The following is a 17140-nucleotide window of genomic DNA, read 5'->3' as shown; positions in this document are numbered from 1 at the left end:
GTGTTTCATTTATACATACACGCACTTAAGCTGATTATACTTCCTTAGAAGGCTGGCGTCCTTCAACATCTGCAATAAGATGCTGCAGATGTTCTATCAGACGGTCGTGGCGAGCGCCCTCTTCTACACAGTGGTGTGCTGGGGCAGCACCATAAAGAAGAGGGACGCCTCACGCCTGGACAAACTGATGAGGAAGGTAGGCTCTATTGTAGGCACGGAGCTGGACAGTTTAACATCCGTGGAAGAGCGACGGGCGCTGAGCAGGCTCCTGTCAATCATGGAGAGTCCACTGCATCCACTGAACAGTATCATCTCCAGACAGAGGAGCAGCTTCAGCGACAGACTGCTCTCACTTTCCTGCTCCACTGACAGACTGAGGAGATCGTTCCTCCCCCACACTATGCGACTCTTCAATTCCACCCGGGGGGGGGGTAAACGTTAACATTATTTAAAGTTATTGTCTGTCTGTATATCTGCATTGTTAACATTATTTAATTTAATATTGTTTTTTGTCGGTATGCTGCTGCTGGAGTATGTGAATTTCCCCTTGGGATTAATAAAGTATCTATCTATCTATCTATCTATCTATCTATCTATCTATCTATCTATCTATCTATCTATCTATCTATCTATCTAATGTAATGAGACATATCCTCAGATGAGTATAAGGAATCGCAACATTGCTTCACAGATGCATCACTGCACTTACAAGCTTGTTTTTAAATTGACTTCTACTGAAGCTGGCAAAGCACAAACTTAACCACTATATTACAACAGCTCACATGAACATGCACTGAATTGCTACAGGGGGAAGAAACCTGCACATATTGCAGCTTTCATGAACCATGGATGTGAGAACTAGTGCTCAAGACTTGTATTTAGTGGTGATTAAAGCAAACAGGATCATTTTATGGTGCATATATTATTTTATAGAGTAACTAGCCAACCCGCGGCGTACCATACGCCGCATAATCAGGCCGCTTTTTTAATGATTTTTAAGCACAGGGAGAAAATTAACATTTGAAAAATCGGTAATGTAATAAATCACCAAGAAAAGTAACACTGTAACAATGCACGGAATGAACCAACATACAATTGTCCGTGACTGAAAACTGGCGGACCGCCGTCGCACCTTCTCCTCCCAGAGCAAGGGATCGGGGTGGATGGCGCTCGGGCGGAATGGGAGGAGAGGGGAAGAACGCCCATTCCGCCCCCTCCGTCATGCTAGTCTGCTGATTTCTTGTTCAGTATGCACTGCCTGCTCATGTGCCCACCCCCAACTCATCACCTGAGTCGTTTTCCTCTTTGCACAGTCCACATACACCTGTGAGTCATGTAGACTTTTCATTGTTGTTTGTGGTTTTGGCTGCTTTTCTATATATAATCCACTAAGTTACCCGACCATGGTAGAACCGGAGGGGTGGAGGGGGGTGTGTACAAAGGGCAGGGACGTAATCAGTGCGAGCGTATGACCCGCTAGCCAACCCGCGGTGTAGCATACGCCGCATAATTATGTATGGGTGAACACTTCCTGAATGACACAGTTGACCAAATGGGGTGGGTTTGTGGATACCACTGTGAGTGAATGAAAAGATGGACCTCCGGAGAGAGCAACATACAATTGTCCGTGACTGAAAGCGGGATAGTCTGTGACGATGGAGGCCATGCTGGTGAAAGTTACTTCGTCGGTAGGGATAAGTTTCAGCACTTGTTCATTAAGGTGTAGCGAGTCTTCGTTGTTGACGCTTAATATAGCTTGCGTACTGAGTTGTTCTGGAGTTACAGTTGAGAAACACTTTTTTAATGTCTTTTAACACTAGAATTACCAGAGCCTACGAAAAAACTCGTATATCCGGCCCACCTTAAATCGCTTCTTAAAACCTTTCTCACCTCTCCGCCAGCGTCTTTTGTCATCTAAATGTACTGATAAAGACAAGCTGCCAGCAGCCGGCTATTCCATCCCCCCAACGACTTAGAACGTAAACAGGCTTTTCCCAGCTCTTGCCTTGATTGATTACCTGGGAGTGAAGTGGAGTTTTAGAGTAGAAATAATAAGATTGTTATTTGAAACACACGCATTTCATATGTGTTGCATTTCTACAGTAATCTGTGTAAACACATTGTTAAAACAGAAACGTGTTATATATTCTAGTAGCAATTGACAAAATGTAGGCATAAACTATATAATGTATGAAGCCTGAAGTCCAAATATCAAAGAAACACTTTCACAAAAGGTACAAAAAAAAGCCACCGCCAAAAAAACCCGCCTTAGTGTGAGACATTAATATGAATTAACTATCACTGCTTCTGTGGCGTAACAGTATCAGTCGCTGACTGGGAATCAGAAGGTCATGAGTTCGATCCTGCACAACTCCCATTTGAGAAGTGTTCTTATTTTCACTATTTTAGAATAAAAAGATACATTTGATTTCAGTCTGTAACAGCTGGTGTAATTTATGATATTTGTAAAGGTTAGCTTTATTTTTTTAAAATTCACTTTTCATTGTCTCAGTCGCGTTCAGGATCCATCCCTACCGCCCCCCACCTGACACTGCTGTTTTTACATAAAGACGCGCTATAGTTCTGCAGTGTATCACGATACATACGACCGTGTGTTTTTTTTCCCCCAATATTGCCAGTCCCCACATGTTGCTGTATGCTGTTTCTTTTGTACTCCAGGACATGCAGAGGAAAGCATAGTAAAGAGCAGTAACTTCAGCGCTATATGCAATCATCAGACACTCACCATCTGATACTGCTGTTTTTACATAAAGACGCGCTAAAGCCCTGCAGTGTACTTGTGACTGCATTGTCGTACCAATGCTTGCGAACTGAAGTGTCTGCATGCACTTTTCGTGGCATTATACGTGTATTTTTTGAGCATGCCCATGTAGCTCAAACACAGGAACATATGTTGATGTAAAAGTATAACAAAACAAGTGCACTTTTATTCAAGACTATAACCGAAGAAAAAAGAAAGCAAGTTACAGTAGGCGGTTGATATGACAGCTTGTGTGGTGGAATGCTAAGAACTGCTGATTTCCATTCTGTGCTATATAACTTAACATTTGAATCTGATGATTGCATATAGCGCTGTCTGATTTAGTGTGCGCAAGAACATGCATGTGGCCAGTTGCTGAGTGCTACAACGCACATTTTAAAAAAAGAAAGAGACAAATATATGTGACGTTTTGAAGAAATCATTTTATGACGCGAATAGTACCAATCAGAAAACATCGTCGAAGTAATGCAATATTATTTGAAAACGAACAGCGTCAGGTTGGGTGTGAAGTTATACTGGCACTGTTTGAGTCAGATCAGAAGCTGAATAAGCTGAACAAGCTCCTGTTCTGACTCTAAGTAAAAAAGCATGAATTAATCAACAGAAATAACCGCGATCGATATCACCAAGTGTGATCAAGAGTACTGGTTCGATCCCCACTCACTCCTATATTTGCCGTTTTCAGTAGTAAGCTGCTCTTTTGTTAATATTATACAGTACACACATGCACTTGATTTGCGTCTGTACTTGCGCTGTTACTTAGAGAGTCAGATCAGGGGGAGGGGTGATGTTAGAGCGGGTGAGCTTATTCAGTGCTTTTTCTTTCAGTACATGTGCCTTCCCTGTTTGTTTGTATATCTCTGCCTGTCTGTCTCTGTATTACGCAGTGCTCTGTCTGTCTGTGTGTTATGGATCTTGAAAAAAAATAAGTTATAAGGATGGTTTGCTGACTTGGAGCACCACTGCCTTACTGTGCCACAGAGACGCGAGTTCGATTCCCAGCTTTGAAGAAAGTGTTTTTTTTTTCCTCAAACGGACATTAAATTTATAAATTGGTATGCACTGTAAATCATTAACTTTAAAATGTCAATCGCGGTTATTTCTGTTGATTAATTCATGCTTTTTTACTTAGAGTCAGAACAGGAGCTTTTTCAGCTTATTCAGCTTCTGATCTGACTCAAACAGCGCCAGTATAACTTCACACCCAACCTGACGCTGTTCGTTTTCAAATAATATTGCATTACTTCGACGATGTTTTCTGATTGGTACTATTCGCGTCATAAAATGATTTCTTCAAAACGTCACATATATTTGTCTCTTTCTTTTTTTAAAATGTGTGTTGTAGCACTCAGCAACTGGCCACCTGCATGTTCTTGCGCACACTAAACAAGACGGCGCTATATGCAATCATCAGATTCAAATGTTAAGTTATATAGCACAGAATGGAAATCAGCAGTTCTTAGCATTCCACCATGCAAGCTGTCATATCAACCGCCTACTGTAACTTGCTTTCTTTTTTCTTCGGTTATAGTCTTGAATAAAAGTGCACTTGTTTTGTTATACTTTTACATCAACATATGTTCCTGTGTTTGAGCTACATGGGCATGCTCAAAAAATACACGTATAATGCCACGAAAAGTGCATGCAGACACTTCAGTTCGCAAGCATTGGTACAACAATGCAGTCACAAGTACACTGCAGGGCTTTAGCGCGTCTTTATGTGAAAACAGCATCAGATGGGGAGTGTCTGATGATTGAATATAACGCTGAAGTTACTGCTCTTTACTATGCTTTCCTCTGCATGTCCCGGAGTACAAAAGAAACAGCATACAGCAACATGTGGGGACTGGCAATATTGGGGGAAAAAAACACGCGGTCGTATGTATCGTGATACACTGCAGAACTATAGCGCGTCTTTATGTAAAAACAGCAGTGTCAGGTGGGGGGCGGTAGGGATGGATCCTGAACGCGACTGAGACAATGAAAAGTGAATTTTAAAAAAATAAAGCTAACCTTTACAAATATCATAAATTACACCAGCTGTTACAGACTGAAATCAAATGTATCTTTTTATTCTAAAATAGTGAAAATAAGAACACTTCTCAAATGGGAGTTGTGCAGGATTGAACTCATGACCTTCTGATTCCCAGTCAGCGATTGATACTGTTGCACCACGGAAGCAGTGATAGTTAATTCATATCAATGTCTCACACTAAGGCGGGTTTTATTGGCGGTGGCTTTTTTTGTACCTTTTGTGAAAGTGTTTCTTTGATATTTGGACTTCAGGCTTCATACATTATATAGTTTATGCCTACATTTTGTCAATTGCTACTAGAATATATAACACGTTTCTGTTTTAACAATGTGTTTACACAGATTACTGTAGAAATGCAACACATATGAAATGCGTGTGTTTCAAATAACAATCTTATTATTTCTACTCTAAAACTCCACTTCACTCCCAGGTAATCAATCAAGGCAAGAGCTGGGAAAAGCCTGTTTACGTTCTAAGTCGTTGGGGGGATGGAATAGCCGGCTGCTGGCAGCTTGTCTTTATCAGTACATTTAGATGACAAAAGACGCTGGCGGAGAGGTGAGAAAGGTTTTAAGAAGCGATTTAAGGTGGGCCGGATATACGAGTTTTTTCGTAGGCTCTGGTAATTCTAGTGTTAAGCACAGGGAAAAAATTAACATGTGAAACATCCGTAATGTAATAAGCCACCAAGGAAAGTAACATTGCAATAATGCACGCTACGATCCGATCGCTGTAAACAGAAGTGAAAACAAAATCGAGCCCGGTGCATTCTTTAACTGCCTTGTAGCGCAGTGGTAGTGTTGCTGCTTTGCAGTAAGAAGACTGTGGAAGATTTTGGGTTCGCTTCCCGGTTTCTCCCAGTGTGGATAGCGCTTTGAATACTGAAAACACTGGTATATCAATGTAATGAAGTATTATTATTCTTATGCGTCCAGTGCTCGCTGTCTCTCGCAAGCGCCTGTATGTGTTCCTGCAGGCATACCAGTAAGTGAATGAAAAGCTGGAACTCTGAAGAGAGTAACATACAACTGTCCATGACTGAAAACTGGTTTTGGCAGATACATGCACATGTTTTTGAAAGTTTGGCCCTGTGCCTTATTAATTGTCATCGCAAAGGCAAATCTAACAGGAAATTGTCTTCGTGTTAAAGTAAAAGGCAAATTATCCGCGACAAACAAACTGTTTTACATGCTGCATACCAACCCGTGGCGTAGTATATGCCGCATAATCACACCGCTTTTTTAATGTTTTTTAAGCAGAGGGAAAAAAAATGAACATTTGCAAAATCCGTAACGCTGCTTTCAGTAAATACAATGCACACGCGTTTAATTTGTCGGCCACTTTTTGCCAGCCGTCTTTTCTGGTTTGGGCTGCTTTTGCAGTGTTACCGCTTGTGCATATTAAATCTTGAAATCCTTCGAGTAACTAATTAACTAACTAACTAACTAACACCCACCCACCCAGCTTGTGTGAAAAAAATGCACCCATTCTTTCATCATTTTGTTGCAGCCTATCAAAGACTTGATCATATTTTCTAGACTCAATATACAGTACATTGTCTTTTCACTCAGCGCGGGGGCGCGCATTCATCTCGGATTATTACATCATGCTAGACTAATCTGCTACATGGCTGCGTTTGAAAAACCAACTTATCCCTGATGAGTTTCACCGGCATTAATGATTAGGAACCTGGTTGGAACAAAACCCTGCATCCACAGGGGTTCACCTGGACCGAGTTTGGGAAACACTGCTGAACACAGACGAAACCGACTCAGGTGAGGAGTTAGGGCGGGCAAAGTAGTTGCAGCTATTGATTATTCAGTGTTGTTTGCCTGGGTGTCTGATCTGTGTTGACTGACATGGCTATTTTCTGCGTATTCCATGGTTGTCTTCCGGCAGTGTGAATGCCTCGAGAGACAGGGCGTCCTTATGTGGTGAGTTGTTGAGGGCAAAAGAACAGTCAACGTGGCTCACAGCTGGATTTGGACAGCAGCACAGACCAAAGTGAGTATGTGTTTGATGAGCTGTTCGAGTTGGCGGGCAGTGCTCTGAGGTGCGTTCCCGATCACGTGGGAGGAGGGGTAGAGTTTCTGGGCAGGGCTTTGTTGTTCCTTTCCCATGGTTTCGATGGTAGACGCGGTCGGGTGTCGTAACCGAAAAGAATAATGAAAAGTCAACGTGGCTCAGAGGTGCATGTGGACTCCTAGCACAGACGAAAGGGACTAACTGGGTGGTCGGTGAGTTTTTGCGTCCGGGCACATAAGCAGGCAGTGTGAATGCCTAGAGAGCGAGGGTAGATGCGGGCTGGGGAAAAAGGAGTGTTGGTGGGCGGGGAAACGTCTTCCGTGTTCCTGCAGAACCATCTAAGAAGACGCATGTTTGTCGCGGATGCGAATTGCTGTATGTAGCGTGTAAAACAGTTTGCTATGGTGCATGCGGTCGTGCGTCGTAACCAAAAAGTCAACGTGGTGCATGTGTACTGTAGCACAGACGAACATAAATGACGGCGTTTTTTCCGAGTCGTCACATCCGAGTTGTTGGGCGTGCCTCTGCGAGTTGTCGTGGTATCCAATGGTCTTAGAGTTGGTGGGCGTGGCTCCTTCCTGCGTGCGCCATGGGCGTCTTACTTGTTGTCGGCTTAGTGAATCCTCGCCCCTTCCGGCGTGCTTTCCATGGGTGGCTACTTGTCGGCGGCTTAGTGAATTATATATATAGATTATGTCATATATACAGAGTGTGTGTCTATATATATGAGAGAGAGAGAGAGTCTGTGTTTGCCAATGGAAGACTGCTGGGAGCAAGCATAGCCATGGGTAGTTACCAGTTGATTTCTGCTATTTTATTAGGTGTTTGCCATGGTTGTTAACAGTAGGTAGAGGCTACCTTTTCAGAGTAAAATCTTTTACACCCATTCTTGGGCTTAAGTGTGTGCCTTATTATTTCCAGCTCAGTGTAAGTTACAGTATTTAAAAATGTTTTTTATTTATACAAAAGAAAAAGCTTATAAAAACATACTTTAAATGTTACGTATTTGCATATTGATTTGAATTTATTTTGTAATTTTCTGATTTATGAATGTTTATCACTAAACATACAGTACATTTCTCTTATGAAGATTTCACATTGTGGCAATATTGAATTATGAAACCTGAATCTCAATCTGAATTGTAGCAAAATGTTATTGTCTCATGCCATATAAATGTAAAAAAATGCATACATACACATACACACACAAACATACACATTAGGGCTTCACAAATAATCATTTATTATTAAGCGCTTTTACAGTTATGATTACAGTTGCTGTGATATAGTAATTGCGAAAAACGGCCATTACGGCATTCAATTTCATAATCCTTCTCTATCAAATAGCTTTACCAGTGACAAACTGCTCTAAACAGCAAATGAATGTTGTATCCACCAGTTTCCTAAATGTGAGTGTATTGGCAAATCAGAGGTACTCACATCATTAATGGCTGAACACATTTTTAGATGTCTGATTCTTTTAACACTAGAATTACCAGAGCCTACGAAAAAACTCGTATATCCGGCCCACCTTAAATCGCTTCTTAAAACCTTTCTCACCTCTCCGCCAGCGTCTTTTGTCATCTAAATGTACTGATAAAGACAAGCTGCCAGCAGCCGTCTATTCCATCCCCCCAACGACTTAGAACGTAAACAGGCTTTTCCCAGCTCTTGCCTTGATTGATTACCTGGGAGTGAAGTGGAGTTTTAGAGTAGAAATAATAAGATTGTTATTTGAAACACACGCATTTCATATGTGTTGCATTTCTACAGTAATCTGTGTAAACACATTGTTAAAACAGAAACGTGTTATATATTCTAGTAGCAATTGACAAAATGTAGGCATAAACTATATAATGTATGAAGCCTGAAGTCCAAATATCAAAGAAACACTTTCACAAAAGGTACAAAAAAAAGCCACCGCCAAAAAAACCCCTCTTAGTGTGAGACATTGCTATAAATTAACTATCACTGCTTATGTGGCGTAACAGTATCAGTCGCTGACTGGGAATCAGAAGGTCATGAGTTCGATCCTGCACAACTCCCATTTGAGAAGTGTTCTTATTTTCACTATTTTAGAATAAAAAGATACATTTGATTTCAGTCTGTAACAGCTGGTGTAATTTATGATATTTGTAAAGGTTAGCTTTATTTTTTTAAAATTCACTTTTCATTGTCTCAGTCGCGTTCAGGATCCATCCCTACCGCCCCCCACCTGACACTGCTGTTTTTACATAAAGACGCGCTATAGTTCTGCAGTGTATCACGATACATACGACCGTGTGTTTTTTTCCCCCAATATTGCCAGTCCCCACATGTTGCTGTATGCTGTTTCTTTTGTACTCCAGGACATGCAGAGGAAAGCATAGTAAAGAGCAGTAACTTCAGCGCTATATGCAATCATCAGACACTCCCCATCTGATGCTGTTTTCACATAAAGACGCGCTAAAGCTCTGCAGTGTACTGGTGACTGCATTGTCGTACCAATGCTTGCGAACTGAAGTGTCTGCATGCACTTTTCGTGGCATTATACGTGTATTTTTTGAGCATGACCATGTAGCTCAAACACAGGAACATATGTTGATGTAAAAGTATAACAAAACAAGTGCACTTTTATTCAAGACTATAACCGAAGAAAAAAGAAAGCAAGTTACAGTAGGCGGTTGATATGACAGCTTGCATGGTGGAATGCTAAGAACTGCTGATTTCCATTCTGTGCTATAGAACTTAACATTTGAATCTGATGATTGCATATAGCGCTGTCTTGTTTAGTGTGCGCAAGAACATGCAGGTGGCCAGTTGCTGAGTGCTACAATGCACATTTTAAAAAAGAAAGAGACAAATATATGTGACGTTTTGAAGAAATCATTTTATGACGCGAATAGTACCAATCAGAAAACATCGTCGAAGTAATGCAATATTATTTGAAAACGAACAGCGTCAGGTTGGGTGTGAAGTTATACTGGCACTGTTTGAGTCAGATCAGAAGCTGAATAAGCTGAACAAGCTCCTGTTCTGACTCTAAGTAAAAAAGCATGAATTAATCAACAGAAATAACCGCGATCGATATCACCAAGTGTGATCAAGAGTACTGGTTCGATCCCCACTCACTCCTATATTTGCCATTTTCAGTAGTAAGCTGCTCTTTTGTTAATATTATACAGTACACACATGCACTTGATTTGTGTCTGTACTTGCGCTGTTACTTAGAGAGTCAGATCGGGGGGAGGGGTGATGTTAGAGCGGGTGAGCTTATTCAGTGCTTTTTCTTTCAGTACATGTGCCTTCCCTGTTTGTTTGTATATCTCTGCCTGTCTGTCTCTGTATTACGCAGTGCTCTGTCTGTCTGTGTGTTATGGATCTTGAAAAAAAATAAGTTATAAGGACGGTTTGCTGACTTGGAGCACCACTGCCTTACTGTGCCACAGTAAGTTCGATTCCCAGCTTTGAAGAAAATGTTTTTTTTTTCCTCAAACGGACATTGAATTTATAAATTGGTATGCACTGTAAATCGTTAACTTTAAAATGTCAATCGCGGTTATTTCTGTTGATTAATTCATGCTTTTTTACTTAGAGTCAGAACAGAAGCTTTTTCAGCTTATTCAGCTTCTGATCTGACTCAAACAGCGCCAGTATAACTTCACACCCAACCTGACGCTGTTCGTTTTCAAATAATATTGCATTACTTCGACGATGTTTTCTGATTGGTACTATTCGCGTCATAAAATGATTTCTTCAAAACGTCACATATATTTGTCTCTTTCTTTTTTAAAATGTGCGTTGTAGCACTCAGCAACTGGCCACCTGCATGTTCTTGCGCACACTAAACAAGACAGCGCTATATGCAATCATCAGATTCAAATGTTAACTTATATAGCACAGAATGGAAATCAGCAGTTCTTAGCATTCCACCATGCAAGCTGTCATATCAACCGCCTACTATAACTAGCTTTCTTTTTTCTTCGGTTATAGTCTTGAATAAAAGTGCACTTGTTTTGTTATACTTTTACATTAACATATGTTCCTGTGTTTGAGCTACATGGGCATGCTCAAAAAATACACGTATAATGCCACGAAAAGTGCATGCAGACACTTCAGTTCGCAAGCATTGGTACGACAATGCAGCCACAAGTACACTGCAGGGCTTTAGCGCGTCTTTATGTGAAAGCAGCATCAGATGGGGAGTGTCTGATGATTGCATATAGCGCTGAAGTTACTGCTCTTTACTATGCTTTCCTCTGCATGTCCTGGAGTACAAAAGAAACAGCATACAGCAACACATGGGGACTGGCAATACTGGGGGAAAAAAACACGCGGTCGTATGTATCGTGATACACTGCAGAACTATAGCGCGTCTTTATGTAAAAACAGCAGTGTCAGGTGGGGGGCGGTAGGGATGGATCCTGAACGCGACTGAGACAATGAAAAGTGAATTTTAAAAAAATAAAGGTAACCTTTACAAATACAGTGGAACCTCGAGATACGATCACCTCTGTATACGAGAAATTCAAAATACGAGGAAAGTATGAGCGAAAAATTCAGATCTAAATACGAGCATTGGCTCGCGTAACGAGCCACGAGCCGGCTTAGCGAGGGGGCGTGGTAGCAGTTGCGAGCCGCGATCTGCGGTGTCTGCGTTTCTCACGTAAGTGCACAGGTGGGAAACTGCCCACATCCATGATTGTTCCTGTGGCTGATGGGCTGCAGCTGCCATGTCCTCCCCGCATATATAGAGAAGTGCGAGCCGGTTAAGGGGGAGAAAAAGTAAAAGAAAAGAAAGAGAGAGAGCGCACGCACGCACGCAGGCAGGCAGGCAGGCAGGCGAGTGAGTGAGTGAGTGCAGGCTCGCGTGTAGCTGAACAATGATTTGAACAGGCGAGCCAAACAGCTGAAGCAGGACGTTGTAGAGAAGGTCAGCTGCATTAAGAGTGTCTCGCCTGTTGCAGAGCCCGCAGGTGAGACGCTAACAGAGAAGAAGCACCGGGGATTGTCATCTGTTTTTTAAAGACGGCATCCTTTTGACGTTTTAACCTCGTGTTAAAGGATTGTTATTCTTGTGTATTTTAAACCTCCAGTTCACAACTGTTTTAAGGATTATTTATTTAAAGATTTATTGAATGCTCTACTGCACTTTGGACACCTGTTTTGATTCTTTTAATAATCAGTTATATTATTTACCAGTGCTATTTATTAAAGGTAGACTACAGTATATATAATTTATCAGTGTTATTTGTTAGGAAAATTGATTTTTATGTTAATATATTTGGGGTGCAGAACGGATTAACTGGATTTCCATTATTTTCAATGAGGAAGTTTGTTCTAGATACGAGAAATTCGCTATACAAGCTCAGTGCTGGAACGAATTAAACTCGTATCTAGAGGTTCCACTGTATCATAAATTACACCAGCTGTTACAGACTGAAATCAAATGTATCTTTTTATTCTAAAATAGTGAAAATAAGAACACTTCTCAAATGGGAGTTGTGCAGGATCAAACTCATGACCTTCTGATTCCCAGTCAGCGACTGATACTGTTGCGCCACGGAAGCAGTGATAGTTAATTCATATCAATGTCTCAAACTAAGGCGGGTTTATTTGGCGGTGGCTTTTTTTTGTACCTTTTGTGAAAGTGTTTCTTTGATATTTGGACTTCAGGCTTCATACATTATATAGTTTATGCCTACATTTTGTCAATTGCTACTAGAATATATAACACGTTTCTGTTTTAACAATGTGTTTACACAGATTACTGTAGAAATGCAACACATATGAAATGCGTGTGTTTCAAATAACAATCTTATTATTTCTACTCTAAAACTCCACTTCACTCCCAGGTAATCAATCAAGGCAAGAGCTGGGAAAAGCCTGTTTACGTTCTAAGTCTACTTCTACTGGTGAGGGGACGCTGGCGCACGCATGTTGTTGCCGCTCCTCCCTGTAAACAACACTTCTCACAAAATTCGCCTAATTCTACACTTTCTTACGTTTGTTTTATTTCTTTTATTGTACGTATAGTTCGTGGATACAGCTGACTCGAATTGTATGGATTTGGCTTATATTTACAGATTTTATGGACTCTACTTTGACTGGGAATAGCTGAGTCTGTGGATCACGGGACGAGAACCTTCAAGCATTTCTTTGTGCCTGGCAATCTAGGACCTCGGGATGATCTGTCTCCGTGATTATATTTAATTCGCTTTGCTGATCTGCTCCCGTTTCATCTTATAGTACTATACGACTGGGAACTGATCTGATGTTCTTATTAACCTGGCTTTTGGCTCCGGGGCAATCACGCCTGAAATTACTAAGCGTTACATTTTGTGACTGTGTATTGGAACCTCCAACTCCTGCTACCTCCTCTTGCTATGCTTTCTGCTGATTGCTATGGCTGCTCACCTACGCTACCACACCCGCCTGTCCTACCGGTTCCACTCTGCTGTGCTGCTTCTCCACTGCTATTCAGATAAGTATTACTCAGCATCATGCTAAAATACTCTCATGACAAACTCCTTCTTATTAAACAGTTTGTCCAGAGCAAATGGTCTGACTACAACATCCTAAAGGACGCCGGTATTTTGCAGCGCCCGAAATATATACATCGCGGGTCAGGTCACCGCCACCGCCGGGCTGCGAATGAAAAGACCACCGGCAGCATTTGCTCAGGAATACGCCGTCCTTCTCATGACCCTGGAAATAGAATTGTCAGTGTGCCAAATTTGCATTATGTGGGAATAAACCCTGATTGCGGCTCTGTGCAGAAAGAAGCCTCATTATGTAATATTGCACTGTTTAACTCGAGGTCTCTTAATGGCAAAGCATTGGTGTTGTCAGAACTCATCACTGACACCAAACTTGATATTCTGTGTCTAACGGAGACTTGGCAAAAACCAAACGAATTTGCGTCTCTCACAGAGGCGACTCCAATTGGTTTCACTTTCCACTCAGAGCCTCGCAGCTCAAGACATGGCGGCGGGCTGGCAGTAATTATCAGAGAAGACTTAAACGTTAAAAGAATCCCAATTGACTGCCCATTGTCTTTTGAGTGCCTGGCTCTTAAACTAACAACGGAATCAGGTCCTGTCTCACTCATTGTTCTTTATCGTCCCCCAAAATACAATGCATCCTTCTTATCCGATCTGATTGAACTTTTGACCCACCTAAGCTCTTACTCTCAGAGAATTATCCTTCTTGGTGATTTCAACATCCATATTGACACCCCCACATCTAAACTGAGAAATGAATTCCTGTCCTTACTGGACTGTTTTGACTTGACACAACATGTTGATTTTCCAACCCATTGTGGCGGTCATATATTGGACTTGATCTGCACTTCTGGACTATCTGTTGCCAACATTTACAGCACTGATTTGGGACTCTCTGACCATAAAGAAGTATTTTTCACTGTCTCATTACCTCTCCCACCTCTTACCTGTAAACGACAAATTTCTTACAGAAACCTTAAAAATATCTGTCCCTCTATCCTTTCTGGATCCATTTCTGATCTTTTACTGTCTGCACCTATTCCATCAACACTAGATAGTTTTGTTCACCACTATAACACAGCCCTTCACTCAGCATTAGATAAAACAGCTCCTTTAAAACATAAGGAGGTTTCCTTTAAACGTTCAGCTCCTTGGTATAACTCAGAATTGCGATCTATGAAAGCAGCTGGCCGACGCCTTGAGAGAATGTCACGTAAGACTGGCCTCACCGTGCACATCCAGGCTTTCTCTGACCACCAAAGAGCTTACAGAGAAGCACTAACTTCTGCCAAGAACACCCATTATGGCAGAATAATAGAAAGTAGCCATGATAACCCAAGGGTTTTGTTCTCTGTAGTTAATAAACTACTCGAACCCGCATCTGGTCCAACTACCTCTTCTACTGAAGTCTGTGAGGAATTCCTCCACTTTTTCCGTAACAAAATTAAAGATCTAAATAATTCAACCAACATAAATACATCATCTGTTTATATCTCTCCCTGTTTTCCCACTCCATCCAGCTCCTTCTCTAAGTTCTCACCAGTCACATCTGTGTTTGTTAATGACCTGCTTTATAAGATGAGGCCGACTACTTGTGTACTGGACCCCATCCCCACCACACTACTTAAATCCTGCCTTCATGCCATAATCCCGACTGTTACAACAATAATAAACTCATCCCTTGACACTGGCTCTGTGCCGCTCACTTTTAAAATTGCTTCTGTAACACCAACGTTAAAAAAGTCTGGCCTTGATGCTGACAATCTTAACAATTTCCGGCCTATTTCCCACTTACCTTTCCTGTCAAAAGTTCTTGAGCGTGTTGTAGCTTCCCAACTCACCAATTACCTAACCTCTAATAATTTGATGGAACCCTTTCAGTCTGGTTTCAGGGCGCGGCACAGCTGTGAAACTGCTCTGCTACGGGTAACCAATGATTTGCTTATGGCAGCAGACTCTGGACAAACCAGCATATTAATTCTGTTAGACCTCAGTGCAGCATTTGACACTGTCAGACATGACATCCTACTGTTCAGAATGGAGAACATGCTGGGTATCTCTGGCACTGCCCTCCAGTGGTTCAAGTCCTATCTGACTGATAGGCAAGAGTTTGTTAGTCTTGGCAACAGTAGATCCAGCTCAGCGCCAGTCACACAAGGAGTCCCTCAGGGCTCTGTCCTCGGTCCTCTGCTTTTCTGTATTTATATGCTTCCCCTTGGCCATATTATCCGTAGTTATGGATTGGGTTATCATTTTTATGCAGATGATACTCAGCTCTACTTCAATGTTAAAAGTGGAACTTCATCAGAGCTTTCTCAGCTCACAACCTGCCTTAGTGAAATTAAAACCTGGATGGAGCAGAACTCTTTAAAATTAAATTGCAATAAAACTGAACTCCTGCAAATTGGGACTAAAATGCAACTTAATAAAATGAGCTCCTTCCCAGTCCATCTTGGCAGTGATCTCATCAGACCTGCCTCTACTGTAAAAAATCTTGGTGTCATTTTTGACTCCTCCCTCACTTATTCCGCCCACATAAATCACATTAAGAAACTTTCTTACTTTCACCTCCGTAACATATCCCGTGTTCGCTCCTTCCTCTCCTTTTCTAATGCTGAGAAACTTGTCCATGCTTTTATCACATCCCGCATCGATTATTGTAATTCCCTACTGGCAGGTGCCCCTTCTAATCTTATATCACAGCTCCAGCTTATTCAAAACTCAGCTGCAAGAGTCCTTACTCGAGTCAGCAGCAGCGAGCACATCACACCCATCCTGCTCCGCCTTCACTGGCTCCCTGTGTCCTACAGAATCGAATATAAAATCCTACTAATAACCTACAAAGCTTTAAATAACCTCGCGCCAAACTACATCAGTGACCTTCTCCATCACTATGTGCCTGCCCGCCCACTAAGGTCCTCTGATTCTGGTAATCTTATTGTGCCCGTCACTAATCTACACTCCATGGGTGACAGGGCCTTCAGCTGTATAGCGCCCAGATTCTGGAATGACCTACCAAAATTAATCAGGTCAGCTGACTCCATGAATTCTTTTAAAAACAACTCAAAACTCATCTGTTCAGGAAGGCTTTTAGCTCTACTTGACTTTATTACCTTTCTCTCAGTTTACTTCTCTGTTAAGATGCTCATGTAACCTGTATGTGTGTGCGAGACCATCAATTATGTTGTCTGTTTTTTTTTCAGAATTTACTGTCTTAATCTTCTTTGTTTATTTATCCGATTTGTACAATGCTATATACTGTATATTCTGCCGTTCTTTATTTATTCTGTAAGTGCCTTGAGCATGGGAAAGGCGCTATATAAATAAAATGTATTATTATTAAGTCGTTGGGGGGATGAAATAGCCGGCTGCTGGCAGCTTGTCTTTATCAGTACATTTAGATGACAAAAGATGCTGGCGGAGAGGTGAGAAAGGTTTTAAGAAGCGATTTAAGGTGGGCCGGATATACGAGTTTTTTCGTAGGCTCTGGTAATTCTAGTGTTAATAAACATGAAATTTCAATATACCAATATCTATTTATCAGATTTGTGTCTAAGCAAATTCATTCAAAATTCATCTAATATGATCAAGATATTGTAAAGTGCCCAAAAGCATTACCAGTCCCTGCATTGAGCTGGACAATATTCATCTGCAGTTTAACCATAGAAGTCTGTCTTATCTTAAAAAAGTGAAAATTAAAATGGTCCAATATAGTGTAACTCATTTGTGCCAGGGCTGGGACAAACTGTAGATTCTATTTTAAATAAATTATCAATTCTAATAATGCAAATCAATGCTTACCTTGTAGAATAGTTA

At 41.3% G+C, this 17140-nt stretch overlaps 1 protein-coding gene across 1 annotated transcript in view; it reads right to left on the bottom strand.

Annotated features, from left to right (window-relative positions):
• slc7a9 (solute carrier family 7 member 9) overlaps nt 1-17140 on the bottom strand; it is a 294481-nt gene that overhangs the window by 160549 nt on the left and 116792 nt on the right. The gene's annotated exons all lie outside the window — the stretch shown is intronic.

This window comes from Erpetoichthys calabaricus, chromosome 9, assembly GCF_900747795.2.
Source record: "Erpetoichthys calabaricus chromosome 9, fErpCal1.3, whole genome shotgun sequence".
Lineage (NCBI taxonomy): Eukaryota > Metazoa > Chordata > Cladistia > Polypteriformes > Polypteridae > Erpetoichthys > Erpetoichthys calabaricus.
This window is presented reverse-complemented; position numbering and strand designations above follow the sequence as displayed.